This window comes from Hyla sarda, chromosome 6 (genome assembly GCF_029499605.1).
Source record: "Hyla sarda isolate aHylSar1 chromosome 6, aHylSar1.hap1, whole genome shotgun sequence".
In the NCBI taxonomy this organism is placed as follows: domain Eukaryota; kingdom Metazoa; phylum Chordata; class Amphibia; order Anura; family Hylidae; genus Hyla; species Hyla sarda.
In genome coordinates, this window is record NC_079194.1 from 294,843,800 (window position 1) to 294,864,592 (window position 20,793).

At 46.2% G+C, this 20,793-nt stretch overlaps 1 protein-coding gene across 1 annotated transcript in view; it reads left to right on the forward strand.

Annotated features, from left to right (window-relative positions):
• The first annotated feature begins 707 nt into the window (after window positions 1–707).
• Window positions 708–20,793, forward strand: part of PTPN5 (protein tyrosine phosphatase non-receptor type 5) — a 64,818-nt gene continuing 44,732 nt past the window's right edge. Inside the window, exon 1 of the mRNA XM_056527819.1 lies at window positions 708–863. The gene's annotated coding sequence lies outside the window, so the exon portion shown is untranslated. The remainder of the gene's footprint in view (window positions 864–20,793) is intronic.

The window sequence follows — 20,793 nt, forward strand, 5'->3', positions numbered from 1 at the left end:
ATTATTATAATTTTTTATTATTTTTATTAATATAAATATCTCAGTACATAACTCCACACCACGACCTCACACCTTACGATTTCACCTTAGTCTCTATCGCACCTCTGACCACTAGCTGCGATTTCCTGCACCCTGCTATGGAATACGTTGGCGCTATACGAATAACGGAATCGCTATAATCATTATTACCATTGTACTGCAGACGACCGCTGGCCCGTGCTGCATCCTTGGAATGATTGACAGCTACCTGCACATAATCAATGGCCTGGGGATCATGATGGCTGTAAGAGAACATGTCACCCAGCAGCTTCCTCCGTGGCACAGTGATGGGCACCTAGGTGGCTGATGTTATTTCTAGGATATCCTATAAATTGTGTAGGGGATGCAGCCGGTGGCGGATCATGTCTGCAGTGCTGGCTACAGTTTTCATTCATGCTTCTCTATCTCTCGCCCCCCTTCTCCTCCTCCTCTACCTCCCCCTCTTCCTCCTTCTCTTCTTCTTCTTCTTCTTCTCCCTATAGCTTTTTTTTTTCCCCTCCTATTCACGAAAAAAACACCCTAGTGGGTGGGCTCTGCCAGCCTTTCCTATCAATCAAGTCAGTGATCTGAGGAGAAGCAGAGGGATAGAAGGGAAGACACGGTGGGGGGAGATAGCGGAGAGGTGGGTGTGTAATGGTGGTGGTGGGGGGAATGATGATGATGATGATGATGGTGGGGAGGAGGGCAGGCGATAGGAACTCGGAGGGTGTAGTATAGGATAGAGCATCCTCGCTCACTGCAGTCCCTCATTTCCTTAAAGGATGAATCCCAGCGCTGGCATATGAGGATCTCCGGGGGGGAAGAGAACGCCAACTTCTCACGAGGTAACGTCGCCGATCTGATCCCATCCTACCCCCCCACCCCACTATCCAGTAACGACCATTGCGACCGCAGTCATACGCCATGCCCGCTACCCTGTTACCTGTGGCACAATGCCCCCAGAGATGCCATCTGTACGGCGCTCTCTCTCTATGTCTGGGCAGTGGGATCTTATATGGATCTTAATATATAAGGTCACAGGCTCGCTCGTTGGCATGGATTCTTAATCCATAGGGATCATTGGGATTGATGGTATATGGGTTGTTTATCTGCTATATATGTGTGTATATATATATATATATATATATATATATCCACAGGCAGCTCATTGAGTATTCCTTCCACAGAGGCACCTCCGCAGTGTTGTCTTCTGCTGGTACGCGGCTTCTTCTTGCCATCATAGAGGTGAGAATATGGTGCAGCTAATCCATATAGCAGTGGTCTCCAATCTGTGAACCTGCGGCTGTTGCAAAACTACAACTCCCAGGATGCCTACGGCTGTCCATGCATGCTGGGAGTTGTAGTTTTGCAACAGCCGGACACCACTGACCTAAAGGAATCCTTATTAAATCTGCATCGTTATGTAAAAGTCATAATCCTGTTCGTAACGCCAAAAAAGGCTTTTGGCGACCTGGGGGGGGGGGGGGGGGGGGGGGTAGGTGCTGGGACCTGTAGTGTGCTGTTCAGTTGTGACTAGTGGTAAGTCGACAATGCAATGAGCGGGCATGCTGGGAGTTGTAGTTTTGCAACAGCCGGACACCACTGACATAAAGGATTCCTTATAAAATCTGCATTGTTATGTAAAAGTCATAATCCTGTTCGTAACGCCAAAAAAATGCTTTTGGGGGGTAGGTGCTGGGACCTGTAGTGCTGTTCAGATCAGTTGTGACTAGTGGTAAGTTGACAGTGCTTTGAGCGGGCATGCTGGGAGTTGTAGTTTTGCAACAGCCGGAGACCACTGACATAAAGGATTCCTAATAAAATCTGCTTCATTATGTAAAAGTCACAATCCTGTTCATGACGCCAAAAAAAGGATTTGGGCGACCAGGGGGGGTAGGTGCTGGGACCTGTAGTGCTGTTCAGTTGTGGCTAGTGGTAAGTCGACAATGCTTTGAGCGGGCATGCTGGGAGTTGTAGTTTTGCAACAGCCGGAGACCACTGACATAAAGGATTCCTCATAAAATCTGCTTCATTATGTAAAAGTCATAATCCTGTTCGTGACGCCAAAAAAGGGATTTGGGCGACCTGGGGGGGGGGGGGTAGGTGCTGGGACCTGTAGTGCTGTTCAGTTATGGCTAGTGGTAAGTCGACAATGCTTTGAGCAAGCATGCTGGGAGTTGTAGTTTTGCAACAGCCGGAGACCACTGACATAAAGGATTCCTCATAAAATCTGCTTCATTTTGTAAAAGTCACAATCCTGTTCGTGACGCCAAAAAAAGGATTTGGGTGACCTGGGGGGGGGGGGGGGGTAGGTGCTGGGACCTGTAGTGCTGTTCGATTGTGGCTAGTGGTAATGTCAACGGTGCTATAAGCACGGTGTGTAATCCCAGGCTCTATTGCTTTTTATTTTTTACTGCCATGTGTCAGTATTTACGGTCATTCTGGCATTGCGTTCGTGAACCAAGAGGTGAGAATATGGTACAGTTAATCCATATAGCAGTGGTCTCCAATCTGTGCACCTCCGGCTGTTGCAAAACTACAACTCCCAGGATGCCCGGACAGCCAAGGGTTGCAGTTTTGCAGCAGCCGGAGACCACAGGCATATAGGTGGTGATGTAAAATCCAGAATATTTTGTAATCCTGTTCGTGACGCCATAAAAAGCATTGTGGAGACCTGGGGGGTGGTTTCTGGGATCTGTAGTGCTGTCCAGCTAGTGATTATGTCAACAGTGCTATGAGCGTGGCTTTTCGTTACGTGTGTCAGTGTTTACCGTCGTTCCGGCACTGCGTTTGTGAACCGGGAGATGGGAATATGGTGCAGTTATTCCATGGCTCTGACATATAGCAGCGGTCTCCAAACTGTGCACCTCCAGCTATTGCAAAACTACAACTCCCAGCATGCCCGGACAGCCAACGGCTGTCCGGGCATGCTGGGAGTTGTAGTTTTGCAACTGTCGGAGACCACTGACATATAGGATTTCTTCTAAAATCTGCATTGTTATGTAAAAAAAAAAACTAAATATTTTGCAACAAAGTCCAATAGCCATAATCCTGTTCGTGACGCCAAAAAAAACAGCCTTGTGGTGACCTAGGAGGGAAGGTGCTGGGACCTGTAGTGCTGTTCGGTTGTGACTAGGGGTTATGTCAAGGGTACTACAACCAAAAAACACTACAGGTCCCAGCACCTTCCCTCCTAGGTCACCACAAGGCTTTTTTTGGCGTCACGAACAGGATTTTGGCAATTGGATTTTGTTGCAAAATGTGTGTGTAATGGCAATTACGATTGCATTTGTTTTGTTTTTCTGTTTTTTTTTTTACTGTTGTGTGTCGGTGTTTACTGTTGTTCTGGAATTGCGTTCGTGAACCAGCAGGCTCTGGATGAGAGGAATTGATGGAAGACACAGATGGACGTGGATGTATAGGGGTGAGTGTGTATGGCTGCAGTGTTTGATGTAAGGGAGGGGGTGTGAATACTTATGTGTACAGGCTTCCTCCTATATGATGGGGGGATCCTAATGCACAGTCAATAGAAGAGCAGCGTCTCTCCTGCCTATAATAATGACACATGATTCCCCCAAGGGAGAACGTTCTCCTCCATCCTCCAGATGTTCAGCTCACAAGTGCACAGTACAACCTCCCTCCTCTCCTCAACCCTACACATTTATCAATGGACAACCTATTCTGCATGTAGAGACCGCTGCTCAGTATCACTTCCACAGTCTGTTATTTATTGAGAATAAGTGACTGCTCAGTATCACTTCCACAGTCTATATTATTTATTGAGAATAAGTGACTGCTCAGTATCACTTCCACAGTCTATATTATTTATTGAGAATAAGTGACTGCTCAGTATCACTTCCACAGCCTATATTATTTATTGAGAATAAGTGACTGCTCAGTATCACTTCCACAGCCTATATTATTTATTGAGAATAAGTGACTGCTCAGTATCACTTCCACAGTCTATATTATTTATTGAGAATAAGTGACTGCTCAGTATCACTTCCACAGTCTATATTATTTATTGAGAATAAGTGACTGCTCAGTATCACTTCCACAGTCTATATAATTTATTGAGAATATATGACTGCTCAGTATCACTTCCATGATCTCTACAATCCATGGTATTGTATATAGGCAGCTGTTCAGTATAACTTCCACTAACTGTATAATTGATTGTGAATAAGTGACTGCTCAGTATCACTTCCATAGTTTTGATAATCCATTGTATATAGGTGACTGCTCAGTATTACTTCCACAGTCTATAATCCATTATAGATAGATGATTGCACAGTATCACTTCCACTGTCAATATAATTTCTTATAGGTGAAAGTATCACTTCCAAAGTCTTTATCATTTAATATGTAAAGGTGATTGCTCAGTATCACTTCCATGATCTTCATAATCCATTGTATACAGGTGACTGCTCAGTAACACTCCCACAGTCTTGATAATCCATTGTATATAGGTGACTGCTCAGTATCACTCCCACAGTCTTGATAATCCATTGTATATAGGTGACTGCTCAGTATCACTCCCACAGTCTTGATAATCCATTGTATATAAGTGACTGCTCAGTATCGCTCCCACAGTCTTGATAATCCATTGTATAGTGGTGACTGCTCAGTATCACTCCCACAGTCTTGATAATCCATTGTATATAGGTGACTGCTCAGTATCACTCCCACAGTATTGATAATCCATTGTATAGTGGTGACTGCTCAGTATCACTCCCACAGTCTGTAGAATTCATTGTATATAGGTGACTGCTCAGTATCACTTCCACAGTCTGTAGAATTCATTGTATATAGGTGACTGCTCAGTATCACTACCACAGTCTGTAGAATTCATTGTATATAGGTGACTGACCACATCACTTCCATAATCTATATCAGCTGTTATGGCAGCTGCTCAGTATCACTTCCACTGAGTGTGTGTAGGTGATTGCTCAGTATCACTTCCATGTGTACATATACCATTGTGATAACAAGTTCCTCAGTATCCTAATCTCAGATTTGGCTGCAGATCTCAGCTCGGCCGGATATGATGTGAATTACTGTGTACTATCAGGGGTTATTGCTCAGTATCACCACATTATTATTAGTGTGATTTGTTATAGGTGACATAACGCCAGCATTGCTATATTGTTTTCCTGCACGTTTCAGCAAGAACAGATCCCTGCACAGTAATACTTCCCTAGGGCTACATAATACATTCAGAATAGGTCACTGCACAGTACCACTTCCCTAGGTCTATATAATACATTCAGAACAGATCACTGCACAGTACCACTTCCCTAGTTCCATATAGTACTGTCAGAATACAGACTCTCACTTTTTTCACATTTTGTTATGTTCCTTGTTCTAAAGTAAAAAAAAAAAACTCACATGTCCCCATCGTTCTGCCCTCAATAATTCATAAAAGTGATGTCAAACAGAATTTATCATTGCACTGCCCATCACCTGCCCAATACCATCCCTACAGTGATCATGGTGGGGGCAGCATCATGTCTGGAGGAAACCAGGCACTGCCCATTCCCTGCCCAATACCATCCCTACAGTGATCATGGTGGGGGCAGCATCATGTCTGGGGGAAACCAGGCACTGCCAATTCCCTGCCCAATACCATCCCTACAGTGATCATGGTGGGGGCAGCATCATGTCTGGGGGAAACCAGGCACTGCCCATCACCTGCCCAATACCATCCCTACAGTGATCATGGTGGGGGCAGCATCATGTCTGGAGGAAACCAGGCACTGCCCATCACCTGCCCAATACCATCCCTACAGTGATCATGGTGGGGGCAGCATCATGTCTGGGGGAAACCAGGTACTGCCCATCACCTGCCCAATACCATCCCTACAGTGATCATGGTGGGGGCAGCATCATGTCTGGGGGAAACCAGGCACTGCCCATCACCTGCCCAATACCATCCCTACAGTGATCATGGTGGGGGCAGCATCATGTCTGGGGGAAACCAGGCACTGCCCATCACCTGCCCTATACCATCCCTACAGTGATCATGGTGGGGGCAGCATCATGTCTGGGGGAAACCAGGCACTGCCCATCACCTGCCCAATACCATCCCTACAGTGATCATGGTGGGGGCAGCATCATGTATAGAGGAAACCAGGCACTGCCCATCACCTGCTCAATACCATCCCTACAGTGATCATGGTGGGGGCAGCATCATGTCTGGGGGAAACCAGGCACTGCCCATCACCTGCCCAATACCATCCCTACAGTGGTCATCGTGGGGGCAGCATCATGTCTGGGGGAAACCTGGTACTGCCCATCACCTGCCCAATACCATCCCTACAGTGATCATGGTGGGGGCAGCATCATGTCTGGGGGAAACCAGGCACTGGCCATCACCTGCCCAATACCATCCCTACAGTGATCATGGTGGGGGCAGCATCATGTCTTGGGGAAACCAGGTACTGCCCATCACCTGCCCAATACCATCCCTACAGTGATCATGGTGAGGGCAGCATCATGTCTGGAAAAAAACGGGCAATACCCATCACGCCCAATACCATCCCTACAGTGATCATGGTGGGGGCAGCATCATGTCTGGAGGAAACCAGGCACTGCCCATCAACTGCCCAATACCATCTCTACAGTGATCATGGGGGGGGGGGCAGCATCATGTCTGGGGGAAACCAGGAACTGCCCATCACCTGCCCAATACCATCCCTACAGTGATCATGGTGGGGGCAGCATCATGTCTGGAGGAAACAAGGCACTGCCCATTACCTGCCCAATACCATCCCTACAGTGATCATGGTGGGGGCAGCATCATGTCTGGAGGAAACAAGGCACTGCCCATCACCTGCCCAATACCATCCCTACAGTGATCATGGTGGGGGCAACATCATGTATAGAGGAAACCAGGCACTGCCCATCACCTGCCCAATACCATCCCTACAGTGATCATGGTGGGGGCAGCATCATGTCTGGGGGAAATCAGGCACTGCCCATCACCTGCCCAATACCATCCCTACAGTGATCATGGTGGGGGCAGCATCATGTCTGGAGGAAACCAGGCACTGCCCATCACCTGCCCAATACCATCCCTACAGTGATCATGGTGGGGACAGCATCATGTTTGGAGAAAACCAGGCACTACCCATCACGCCCAATACCATCCCTACAGTGATCATGGTGGGGGCAGCATCATGTCTGGAGGAAACCAGGCACTGCCCATCCCCTGCCCAATACCATCCCTACAGCGATCATGGTGGGGGCAGCATCATGTCTGGAGGAAACCAGGCACTGCCCATCACCTGCCCAATACCATCCCTACAGTGATCATGGTGGGGGCATCATCATGTATAGAGGAAACCAGGCACTGCCCATCACCTGCCCACTACCATTCCTACAGTGATCATGGTGGGGGCCGCATCATGTCTGGAGGAAACCAGGTACTGCCCATTACCTGCCCAATACCATCCCTACAGTGATCATGGTGGGGGCCGCATCATGTCTGGAGGAAACCAGGCACTGCCCATCACTTGCCCAATACCATCCCTACAGTGATCATGGTGGGGGCAGTATCATGTCTGGAGGAAACCAGGCACTGCCCATCACTTGCCCAATACCATTCCTACAGTGATCATGGTGGGGGCAGCATAATGTCTGGGGGAAACCAGGCGCTGCCCATCACCTGTCCAATACCATCCCTACAGTGATCATGGTAGGGGCAGCATCATGTCTGGGGGAAACCAGGCACTGCCCATCACCTGCCCAATACCATCCCTACAGTGATCATGGTGGGGGGCCGCATCATGTCTGGGGGAAAACCAGGCACTGCCCATCACCTACCCAATAACATCCCTACAGTGATCATGGTGGGGGCAGCATCATGTCTGGGGAAACCAGGCTCTGCCCATGACCTGCCCAATACCATCCCTACAGTGATCATGGTGGGGGCAGCATCATGTCTGTGGGAAACCAGGCACTGCCCATCACCTGCCCAATATCATCCCTACAGTTATCATGGTGGGGGCAGCAACATGTCTGGAGGATACCATGCACTGCCCATCAACTGCACAATACCATCCCTACAGTGATCATGGTGGGGGCAGCATCATGTCTGGAGGAAACCAGGCACTGCCCATCACCTGCCCAATACCATCCTTACAGTGATCATGGTGGTGGCAGCATCATGTCTGGGGGAAACCAGGCACTGCCCATCACCTGCCCAATACCATCCCTACAGTTATCATGATGGGGGCAGCATCATGTGTGGAGGAAACCAGGCACTGCCCATCACCTGCCCAATTGCATCCCTACAGTGATCATGGTGGGGGCAGCATCATGTATAGAGGAAACCAGGCACTGCCCATTACCTGCCCAATACCATCACTGCAGTGATCATGGTGGGGGGCATCATGTCTGGGGAAAACCAGGCACTGCCCATCACCTGCCCAATACCATCTCTACAGTGATCTTGGTGGGGGCAGCATCATGTCTGGAGGAAACCAGGCACTGCCCATCACCTGCCCAATACCATCCCTACAGTGATCATGGTGGGGGCAGCATCATGTCTGGGGGGAACCAGGCACTGCCCATCACCTGCCCAATACCATCCCTACAGTGATCATGGTGGGGGCAGCATCATATCTGGGGGAAACCAGGCACTGCCCATTGCCTGCCCAATACCATCCCTACAGTGATCATGGTGGGGCAACATCATATCTGGAGGAAACCAGGCACTGCCCATCACCTGCCCAATACCATCCCTACAGTGATCATGGTGGGGACAGCATCATGTCTGGAGGAAACCAGGCACTGCCCATCACCTGCCCAATACCATCCTTACAGTGATCATGTTGGTGGCAGCATCATGTCTGGGGGAAACCAGGCACTGCCCATCACCTGCCCAATACCATCCCTACAGTTATCATGGTGGGGGCAGCATCATGTCTGGAGGAAACCAGGCACTGCCCATCAACTGCCCAATACCATCCCTACAGTGATCATGGTGGGGCAGCATCATGTCTGGGGAGACCAGGCACTGCCCATCACCTGCCTAATACCATCCCTACAGTGATCATGGTGGGGGCAGCATCATGTCTGGAGGAAACTAGGCACTGCCCACCACCTGCCCAATACCATCCCTACAGTGATCATGGTGGGGGCAGCATCATGTCTGGGGGAAACCAGGCACTACCCATCACCTGCCCAATACCATCCATACAGTGATCATGGTGGGGGCAGCATCATGTCTGGAGGAAACCAGGCACTGCCCATCACCTGCCCAATACCATCCCTACAGTGATCATGGTGGGGGCAGCATCATGTCTGGAGGAAACCAGGCACTGCCCATCACCTGCTGGGAGTATGAGAAAAATCGCTCCATGGGGTAAAACCAACCACATACGGTGAGAAAAGTTGTGTAAACTCATTCACAACAATGGTAGTAGTATAATGTAATGATCAATCGTCTGCTGCCCTCCAGCTGTTGCGATGAGAGTATATTCAGAACGGACTTCAAGTGGTATAGCCGACTCAGCGTGGTGCTGACGAGACCAGATGGACACGGTATAAGGGACAAAATGTAGTTTAATGACCAAGATCCAACGCGTTTTGCTGCGCATGCGCAGCGAAACTCGTTACTTCTTGGTCATTAAACTACGTTTTATCCCTTATACCGTGTCCATCTGGTCTCGTCAGTGCCACGCTGAGCCGGCTATACCACTTGAAGTCCGTTCTGAATATACTCTCATCACCTTCCGGGGCCCTGTACAGGAGATTGCGAGGGGTCCAACGGAAGTTATTTTCCACTACAGTATTTCTTAAAGTGTAACCATTGATACGCACATTGGTGTCTAAGGAGGGGTGAACATGGGTGATCCTTGATCCCATTTTGGATGATCATTTGGGTCTACCATTCCCATATTGAGGTAAACATGGCTGATCCCATATAAAATGATTATTGGGGTCTACCATTCCCAACTTGGGGTAAACAAGGCAGACCCCAATGATCATTCGATATGGGATCAGCCTTGTTTACCCAAATATGGGAATGGTAGACCCCAATGATCATTCGATATGGGATCAACCATTCCCATATTGGGGTAAACATGGCTGATCCCATATCGAATGATCATTGGGGTCTACCATTCCCATATTGGGGTAAACATGGCTGATCCCATATCGAATGATTATTGGGGTCTACCATTCCCAACTTTGAGTAAACGAGGCTGATCCCATATCGATTGATCATTGAGGTCTACCATTTCCATATTGGGGTAAACATGGCTGATTCCATATCGATTGATCATTGAGGTCTACCATTTCCATATTGGGGTAAACATGGCTGATTCCATATCGATTGATCATTGAGGTCTACCATTTAAATATTGGGGTAAACATGGCTGATTCCATATCGATTGATCATTGAGGTCTACCATTTCCATATTGGGGTAAACATGGCTGATCCCATATCGATTGATCATTGGGTTCTACCATTCCCATATTGGGGTTAACATGGCTGATCCCATATCGAATGATCATTGGGGTCTACCATTCCCATATTGGGGTAAACATGGCTAATCCCATATCGATTGATCATTGAGGTCTACCATTTCCATATTGGGGTAAACATGGCTGATCCCATATGGATTGATCATTGGGGTCTTCCATTCCCGTATACAGTACATGGTCAAATATCCTCGTGAAGTCCATGGGATCTTCTGACATCCCCATAACAAGTCTCGGCAGCTCCTCTCACATTCCCTGACCTACTCCTCATTCTTCCCTTCAGGTTGTCACATAGGGGTCTCCCATCACACGTCTTGCTGTGGGGGGGATCTGCTCCAGTCTAAACTGTTCTGTTTATCTTCTGTCTAATGCAGTTTGGTTTCCTCCATGATGAACCAATCTGCAGACGTCCCGAGGGCCGAGCTTCAGGAGACGTCTCACAAACTATGACATTTCATCCCTGATGAGGACACAAACAATATCAGACATGTCCGTACCGAGCGCGGTCGGGGGGGGGTGGGGAGCAGACACTTTATTTAAACAGCCCCAATTATAGATGCCCCCCATCCTCCAGGAATATTGTCTGACAGCCGCGTAGCTTCATATCTATGTGGATTTAGGAATTTTGGCACAAATAATAAAATAAGTAGTAAAATATATAAATATATTAATAATTGCAGTATTTAAGGAGATCTGCAGAGTGATAAGTGTCTGATCGAGGGGGGGGGGGCGAATGCTGGGACCCTTTGCAATCTCCTGTATGGGGCCCCATTTCTGCCGCGGTGTCATGCTGGGGCCAACACACCCCCTCCATGAATCTCTATGGGAGAGGAGGAATAAAGCGTTCGTGCATCCCTGCCTCTAACATAGAGCTGTATGGGAGGCGGCGTGTTGTTGACCTCAGTGAAGTCGAGGACACGCGCATTAGCCACACAAAGCCGCGGCAATGCCGGGTCCCCATACTGGAGATTGCGGGTCAGACCCACTGCGATCAGACACTTATTATAGGGGATAAGTGTCTAACACTGCAATTCTCCTTTAAAGGGTTTTTTGAGCAATAAGTACAGTCTCTTTGGGTTGACGCACAGCCGGATCCCGTTTGTGATGCCATAAAAAGATCATTACCATACAGACTAGCTGGGAGTAGTAGTTCTTTAGTTCAGTAGTTCTCTGTCAAGTAAGTTGGTGACAGTCTGCAGCAGATAAAGTCTCTTGGCCCACAATAACACAGTCACTTGTAGCAAACAACACTTTAGATAGAAAAAGCCTTTTTTTCACAGTATTGAGGGGTTTCAGAGCAATATGGTACAGTCTCTTTAGGTCTGCGCACAGACACATCCCGTTCGTGACGCCAGAAAAAGATCATTACAATACAGGCTAGCTGGGAGTAGTAGTTCTTCAGTTCAGTTCTCTGTCAAGTAAGTTGGTGACTTTCTTTAGCAGATAAAGTCTCTTGGCCCACAATAACACAGTCACTTGTAGCAAACAACACTTTAGATAGAAAAAGGCTTTTTTTTTTTTACAGTATTGAGGGGTTTCAGAACAATATGTACTGTCTCTTTAGGTCTGCGCACAGACACATCCCGTTCGTGACGCCAGAAAAAGATCATTACAATACAGGCTAGCTGGGAGTAGTAGTTCTTCAGTTCAGTTCTCTGTCAAGTAAGTTGGTGACTTTCTTTAGCAGATAAAGTCTCTTGGCCCACAATAACACAGTCACTTGTAGCAAACAACACTTTAGATAGAAAAAGGCTTTTTTTTTTTTACAGTATTGAGGGGTTTCAGAACAATATGTACTGTCTCTTTAGGTCTGCGCACAGACACATCCCGTTCGTGACGCCAGAAAAAAAGATGGTTACAATGAATTTTAGCTGGGAGTAGTTGACCTTCATAAATGTCATGTAGCACAATGGCGTAGCTCACCCAATGTTGACTTTTGATCCTCACCAAACTTTTGTCAAGTAAGTTGTCCAATCGGCCCACAATAACAGTCACTTGTGTCAAGCACTTTAGTCGGAAAAAGTCTTTTAGCAGTATTGAGTGGTTCCTGAATAAGTATAGTCTCTTTGGGTTGGCACACAGCTGGATTCCGTTCGTGACGCCAAAAAAGATAGTTACAATGCAGGCTACCTGGGACTACTTGTCCTCCAGAAATGTCACGTGGCAGGGTGGCAAAGCTAACCCAATGTTCCCTTTTGAACCTAATCAATCTTTTGTTAAGCCCACAATATCACAGTTACTTGCAGCAAACACTTTAGCCAGAAAAAGTCTTTTCGCAGTAGTGAGCAGTTATTGAACAATAAATACAGTCTCTTTGGATCAGCTCCCAGCCAGGTCCTGTTCGTGACGCCAGAAAAAGATAGTTGCAGTGCACTGTGCAGGCTAACTGGGAGTATTAGTCCTTCATGATCCATTCTTTTGTTCACCAAGTTGTTCCCATAGTGCAAAATGCAGTTGGAAAACATAAAAAAAAAAAACTTTACAGAATTTTCCGTGCAAATCTAAATACAACTCTTTTCAGCACAGAATGGAACGTTACAGTCTTTAGAGTAAATAAATTAAATGGGTTATCCGACCAAATAGCAGCACCTGCATTCTATGCGGGGCTGCGTCTCCAGTCTCGGAAAGCTCTTTGTTTCCGGGGTAACGTAACGCCATGCCCCTCGTGACATCATGCCAGGCCCCCTCCATTCACGTCTATGGGAGGGGGTGTGACGGCCGTCACACCCCCTCCCATAGACATGAATGGAGGGGGTGTTAATTCTGACCGTAGGTCACTGAAGAGATTAATGTAGGCAGAAGGTTCCTTGTTCAGCTCTTTCCTCCTCTGGCTGAACGTTACTCATTCTTGGAGCTGAAAACTTGAGCACTTTGCCCTCACAGCATAGACAGGAGAAGAGAAGACCTTCTTGGCCAAAATCCTTCAACCTGTCTGAGGTGATGAAAACGGCAACTGGACAGGACAGTGATTTGTTTGTAGCAGGCCTAGAAATAACACTCCGGCCTAGGCGTATGTCTGCCTAGCAGGAGCAGAGTGAGACTTAGTCAGACCTAGACTTACTTACTTACCTAGAGAAAGGGGTGGCCTAGGAACTTTCCACAGCTTTTCTAGAAGTTTCTGTATAGTACCCCCCTCCCATTGAACAAAATGTGATGTAGCGTGTAGTGTAGCGCCACCTGTTTGCCTGAGCGGTTACTGCAGCAATAAGGAATACTTGACTGGTTTTATTGGAGAGCTCCCCTTTAAATTCCGCCTACATTGTATTGACATGAAATAAATAGTCCTATATGAATGACGCAGGGGCTTCATTTATCCGGTGTTGATTTTCATCTCTGCGGGGGGTCGCTTTAAATTTAAACTGTTGACTCATGACTTAAATGGGACCCCGCTCCGGGGCTGAGTCAGCCTCCTGTCTGCCTCACATATACTACACACGCATGGACAGAAATAGACCTCGACCTCTGAGCCGCCGCATGGCATCATGGGAAGTCAGAGGGAAAAAAAGCTGCAAATTAATAATTATTTGTTCAAGCGTAAAAACGCTGCAAATCAAAAACCTTGTATTCACCTCATTTATCCAAAGGCTGTCGGTGCTGCTGATCTGTACCTCCTTCTCCTCCATGCTTTACATTACAGCTCTGCTCTATCAGGAAGGTGCTGTGATCAATGACTTAAAGGGGTACTCCGGTGGAAAACATTTTTTATAAGCAACTGGTTGCAGAAAGTTAAACAGATTTGTAAATTACTTATACAGTGACCCCCCCGACCTACGATGGCCCCGACATACGATCATTTCAACATACGATGGCCTCTCTGAGGCAGCATCAACATACGATGCTTTTGTATGTCGGCGCCATCGCATAAACGGCTATCCGGCAGCGCAGGCTGCTTCGGCCGCCACCGGATAGCCATTTAAGGTACCCCGTGTGCTCCGGTGATGGTCACACGCCTGTCCCCGACGTTTCGGACCGCCCTCTTCGAGCTCCACTGCTTCGCCGTCGCTCTCCTTCGTCGTCATCACATCGCCACGCACGCCGTCCCGTCATCCAATAGGAGCGGCGTGTGCAGCGACGTGATGACGGCGATGAAGAGCGACTATCCCGGGCAGCAGAGACGGTCCGGAGCGGCGGGTACACCCCGGGGATGTGGCGACAGCGATGGAGGATGACATCCAGGGCAGCGGTGACGGTCCGGAGTGGTGGGGACAGGTGAGTATACCTTCCTATACTTTACATTGCACGGATCCCTCAACATACGATGGTTTCAACTAACAATGGTTAATTTGGAACGAATTACCATCGTATGTTGAGGGACCACTGTATTTAAAAATCTTAATCCTTTCAGTACTTATCAGCTGCTGTATGATCCACAGGAAGTTTTTTTCTTTTTGAATTTCCTTTCTGTCTGACCACAGTGCTCTCTGCTGACACCTCTGTCCATGTCAGGAACTGTCGAGAGCAGAATAGGTTTTCTATGGGGATTTGCTCCTACTCTGGACAGTTCCTAAAATTGACAGAGGTGTCAGCGCAGAGCACTGTGGTCAGACATTGTAGTACTGGAAGGGCTAAGATTTTTGATTAGAAGTAATTTACAAATCTGTTTAACTTTCGGGCACCAGCATTGTCTTTTGGAGCCTGTGGTTCTCTGGAATCCACCTCTGCTTCTCTGTCTCTCCTTTTCCTCCATGCTTTTCATTACAGCACTGCTCTGAAATCCGCCTCTTATCTCAATAGCTTCTTAGGCTGCATTCACACCACGTTTTTGCAATACAGTTCCTGTATCAGGTTTTTGATGAAAAACGGATTCCTCAAAACCTGACTAAACTGTATAAAAACGTGTGTACAAATTTTAACCCCCTCAATGCAAGTCTATGGGAAGGGGGCACAATGGTCGTCACGAGGGGCGGCCCTGAACACGGAAGCCCGCACACAGCGTTCGGAACTGAGAAGCGGAGCTCCGGAAGCAGGGCAGCGGAGTACTCCTTTAAGGCTGCATGCACACCAAGTTTTTGCTATACAGTTCCCGTATACGGTTTCAAGTTAAAAACTGTACGGAACCGTATGGAAAACCGTATGCATTGACTTAACATTGTAAACCGTATGTCTCATTAAAACAAATGGATAACCCCTTTAAGGAACGTAAGATGATCATGTACCTGCAGCATAGATAACATACAGTACCCCGGCATTGCTCTTTTGTGCGGTTTATCCTACACCTGGACGCACTCTGAGAGCTTTGGCGCGGCGTTTCCAGAAATCCAAACCACAATTTCTTTTTTTTTGTTTTTAGAATTGAAGCTGGAAATGTTCCTGGGGGTTGAGGTTGGAGCCTGATGAGTGTGATGACTGACCACAATGGCAGCGATGTGAACTCATACGTCATCCTGGTTATGCATGCGCGGGCGCAGCTAGGGGGGAGGGGGGTCAGAGGTAGCGGTGGAGGGGGGCCCTGATACGAATTTAACACGGGGCCCCAGAATAGTCAGAGTTTTCTCTGTAGGGATGGATTATGGTGCAATGGATATTGTTGCAAAACTTCAACTCCCAGCATGCCCGGACAGCCGTTGGCTGTCCGGAAATGCTGGGAGTTGTAGTTTTGCAACATCTAGAGGTCCACAGTTTGGCATAGTTTGGCCAGAGTTATCCTTACTGCACTTTGAACTATAGGAACAACTTAAATCAACTGGTGCCAGAAAGTTAAACATATTTGTAAATTACTTCTATTAAAAAAATCTTAACCCTTCCAGTACTTATTAGCAGCTGTATGCTACGAAGAAAATTATTTTCTTTTTTAATTTCTTTTTTGTCTTGTCCACAGTGCTCTCGGCTGACACCTCTGTCCATCTCAGGAACTGTCCAGAGCAGCATAGGTTTGCTATGGGGTTTTTCTCCTGCTCTGGACAGTTCCTGATACGGGCATCAGGTGTCAGCAGAGAGCACTGTGGACAAGACAAAAAATAAATAAAAAAAATATAAAAAATTTCCTCTGTAGCATACAGCTGCTAAAAAGTACTGTAAGGGTAAAGATTTTTTTTAATAGAAGTCATTTACAAATCTGTTTAATTTTCTGGCACCAGTTGATTTTTTTTTTTTAAATGCTTTATACCCGAGTACCCCTTTAAACCGATTTGTAAATGACTTCTATTAAAAAAAATCTTAATCCTTCCAGTACTTATTAGCTGCTGAATACTACAGAGGAAATTCTTTTCTTTTTGGAACACAGAGCTCTCTGCTGACATCACGAGCACAGTGCTCTCTGCTGACATCTCTGTCCATTTTAGGAACTGTCCAGAGTAGGAGAAAATCCCCATAGCAAACATATGCTGCTCTAGACAGTTCCTAAAATGGGCAGAGATGTCAGCAGAGAGCACTGTGCTCGTGATGTCATCAGAGAGCTCTGTGCTCCAAAAAGAAAATAATTTCCTCTGTAGTATCCAGCAGCTAATAAGTACGGGAAGGATTAAGATTTTTTAAATAGAAGAAATTTACAAATCTGTTTAACTTTCTCGCACCAGTTTATTAAAAAATAAAGAAAAAAAGAAAAAAAAAGTTTTCTACCGGAGTACCCCTTTCATAAACAAACGATTGGTTGGGTTCACAAGGGAACGTTAGATTCTATACGTCACCCTGCCATGTGAAATTTCTGATGGACTAATACTACCATCTAGCCTGCACAGTACACTTCAATTATCTCTTTTTCTGGCGTCACGAACAGGATCTATAATATCACCTTAGTGCCGGGTAACCGTTTCATATAAAGTCCAAATTATATCACCGGCCTTAAAATAATACCACCATATTGTCTATGTGACAGTGCTATACTATGTTTAAATACTTTTACTATGCAGTGTCCAAATAATACTGCCATAGTGCCATGTAACAGTGCCACATAAAGTCCAGATAATATCACCATGTTGACATAAAAAGCCCAAATAATTTAACCGGTGTACAAATAATACCACGCAGTAACCTGTCCAAGTAACAGTGCCATACCTTTTTTTTAAAATACTTTTACAATACAGTGCCTTAATAATACCATATTATTTTGCAAAGTAACATTGCCATGTACAGTGCAAATAATATCCCCATAGTGCCAAGTTATAGTACCATATATAGTCCAAATAATATCACCGGTGTATAAATAATACCACCATATTGTTCAAGTAACAGCCATAATATTTTCAACTAATATTACAATACAGCGTACAAATAATACTGCCATAGTGCCAAGTAACATGCCACATGAAGTCGAAATAATATCACCAGTGTCTAAATAATACCACCATACGGCAAAATTATAGTGCCACATAAAGACCAAAAAATATCATTGATGTCTAAATAATACTACCATACTGTTCAAGTAACAGTGCCATACAATAGAAAAAAAATATTACAATACACTCTCCAAATAAAACTACCATAGTGCCAAGTAACATTGCTATAGGTAGTCCACATATTCAGCGGTCCAAATATCAGTGGTGTCTAAATAATACCGCCATATTTTCTAAGTAATAGTGCCACATAGAGAGCAATTAATATCATTAGTGTCCAAATAACAAGTTAAAATGCCTTACAGTGTTCAAATGCCTTAAAGGGGTATACCAGGAAAAACTTATATATCAATTGGCTCCAGAAAGTTAAACAGATTTGTAAATTACTTCTATTAAAAAATCTTAATCCTTCCAATAAATATCAGCTGCTGAAGTTGAGTTGTTGTTTTCTGTCTGGCAACGGTGCTCTCTGCTGACATCTCTGCTTGTCTCGGGAACTGCACAGAGTAGAAGAGGTTTGCTATGGGGATTTGCTTCATAACTGGGCGGTTCCCGAGACAGGTGTCATCAGAGAGCACTTAGACAGAAGAACAACTCAACTTCAGCAGCTTATAAGTACTGAAAGGAAAGGATTAAGATTTTTTAATAGAAGTCATTTACAAATCTGTTTAACTTCCTGGAGCCAGTTGATATATATAAAAATAGGTTTTTTCCTGGATAACCCCTTCAATAACATAACCATATCCAAACCATATTTAATAAAATATGGCGACGCATAGTATCTAAGTATTACCGCCACAGAGTGCCCAAATAATAATACCATACTGTGTTGAAAGGATACCACATATAGGAATAGGCCATTGCCATACCAGCTCTGGTATCAGTCTCTTATCTTGGAGATATTAGACACATAGTTACGGTGGGCACTTACCGCCATCTCGTGCTGTCCTGCTGCAGTAGTCACCTTACGTCCTGCAGATTCCAGAGCACATGAACATGGTTCCCTCATGTTTAATTCATAATCATTCGGCTTATTGCTTATTCCTGTTCTGAACCAATATGGTGACTCCTCTGAGCCCCGGATATCTCCCCCAGGATTATGGAGAGAATTACTCTTACTGTAAAACAACAACGCTGATCATTAGAGTTAATTATGAAACGCGGTAAGACGGGCGCCCCTCACCACCAGGACTGATACTCCATGAGGAGTGAAAAGGAAAAACAGGAATACAGGAAGACTTCCAGCTCCAAAATTCGTAAAATTCTCAAACTTTATTAAATATTTTGTAGAACACATCCTGTAGAGCCGACGCATTTTGGATAGTTTACTGTCCTTAATCATGGCTTGCTAGCGGTGCCCAAAAAGGACAAATACTGTGGGCATCCACCTAAACACAGAAAGACTTCCAGCTCAAAGATTTGTAAAATTCTCAAACTTTATTAAACATCTTGTAAAAACACATCATTGGTAGAGCTGATGCATTTCAGACATTTAGCTGTCCTTAATCACCCTCTGGTTGACAATCTCTATTGGGCACTGTATATAGGGGCCACTCTGGGTCACTCTAGCTCGGTTTTTGGGGACACTCTCTGAATCCTAGTCCTATGGAGAACTCTAACACTGTATATGTGGGGCTGACACTGTATATGGGGGTCACACCAGCTGGCATTATATATTGGGCACTCTGTCTGACACTGTATATGGGGCTCACTCTAGCTGACACTATATATGGGGCATTCTCTGGCTGACACTGTATATGTGCTCACTCTGGTTGGCACTACTGTATATGTGGGGAACTCTCTGACTGACATTCTGTATGGGGTAAACTGGCTGACACTGCATATGGGGGTCACCCCAGCTGACATTCTATATGGGGCACTTTGGATGACACTCTTTATGGGGATTCTCTCACTGACACTGTATATAGGCTCGTGCTGGCTGACACTCTGGCTGACACTATATATGGGGCACTCTGGCTGACATTATACTGTGCATATGGCACTCTCTTGTTGGCAATCTCTGTTGGGAACTCTGGCTAAAACCATATATGAGAGCACCCTGTTTGCACTGTAAATGACAGCACTGGTTGATGCTGTATATAAGGGTACTCTGGCTGATACTGTATACGGGAGCATTTTCATGTTGACAGTCACTGCATATGGGAGCACTCTTGCTTTAAATTTGAATGGGGTCAGCTTGCATTGTTTTTGAGGGCACCCTCTAGTTGGCATTCCATACTGCTGCCATTGTATATGGGGGCACTCTCTGGTTGACAATCTCTATTGGGCACTGTGTATAGGGGCCGCTCTGGGTCACCCTAGCTCTATTTTTTGGGGACACTCGGAGTGACAGTCCCTATGGAGCACTCTAACACTGTATATGGAGCACTCTAACACTGTATATGGAGCACTCTAACACTGTTTATGGAGCACTCTAACGCTGTATATTGGGCACTCTGGCACTGATTACGAGGGCTTGTCGGCTTTCATTTGAAGTTCGTATCTCCTAGTCCTCCTGTCTCTACTGTCTCTACCTTGGCTTTTTTCTCTTTGCATTTTGTCTCCTGTAGGGGGCAGCAAGAAATGGCGCGTTGAGTACTGATTCCTGCAGCTGTTGCCAGCTTGACCAACAAGTGATTCCCCCTGTCTGTTGTTCCCTGTTATCAGCCATTTGGTCTTGCCAAACTCAGATGAAACATATGTTCCATCCAGGGCTGGTTCTGACTATAAGCAAAATAGGCAGCCACCTAGAGCGCCCTCTTAATGGGGGTGCTGCTCTGCCAGCTGCAAGAAAGTTAGAAGCCAGCATCTGAAGCACCCACCAAGCCAGCACCACCGTCACAGGGAGGGGGGTGTTACAGAGGGGGATTTACAGTGTGTCACCCCAGTAGGAAGGTGGGGTCAAGGGGTGGCAAAATTAGCTACCTAATGTGGGGAAACTATGCTACCTAATGTGGGGAAACTATGCTACCTAATGTGGGGAAACTATGCTGCCTACCTAATGTGGGAAACTATG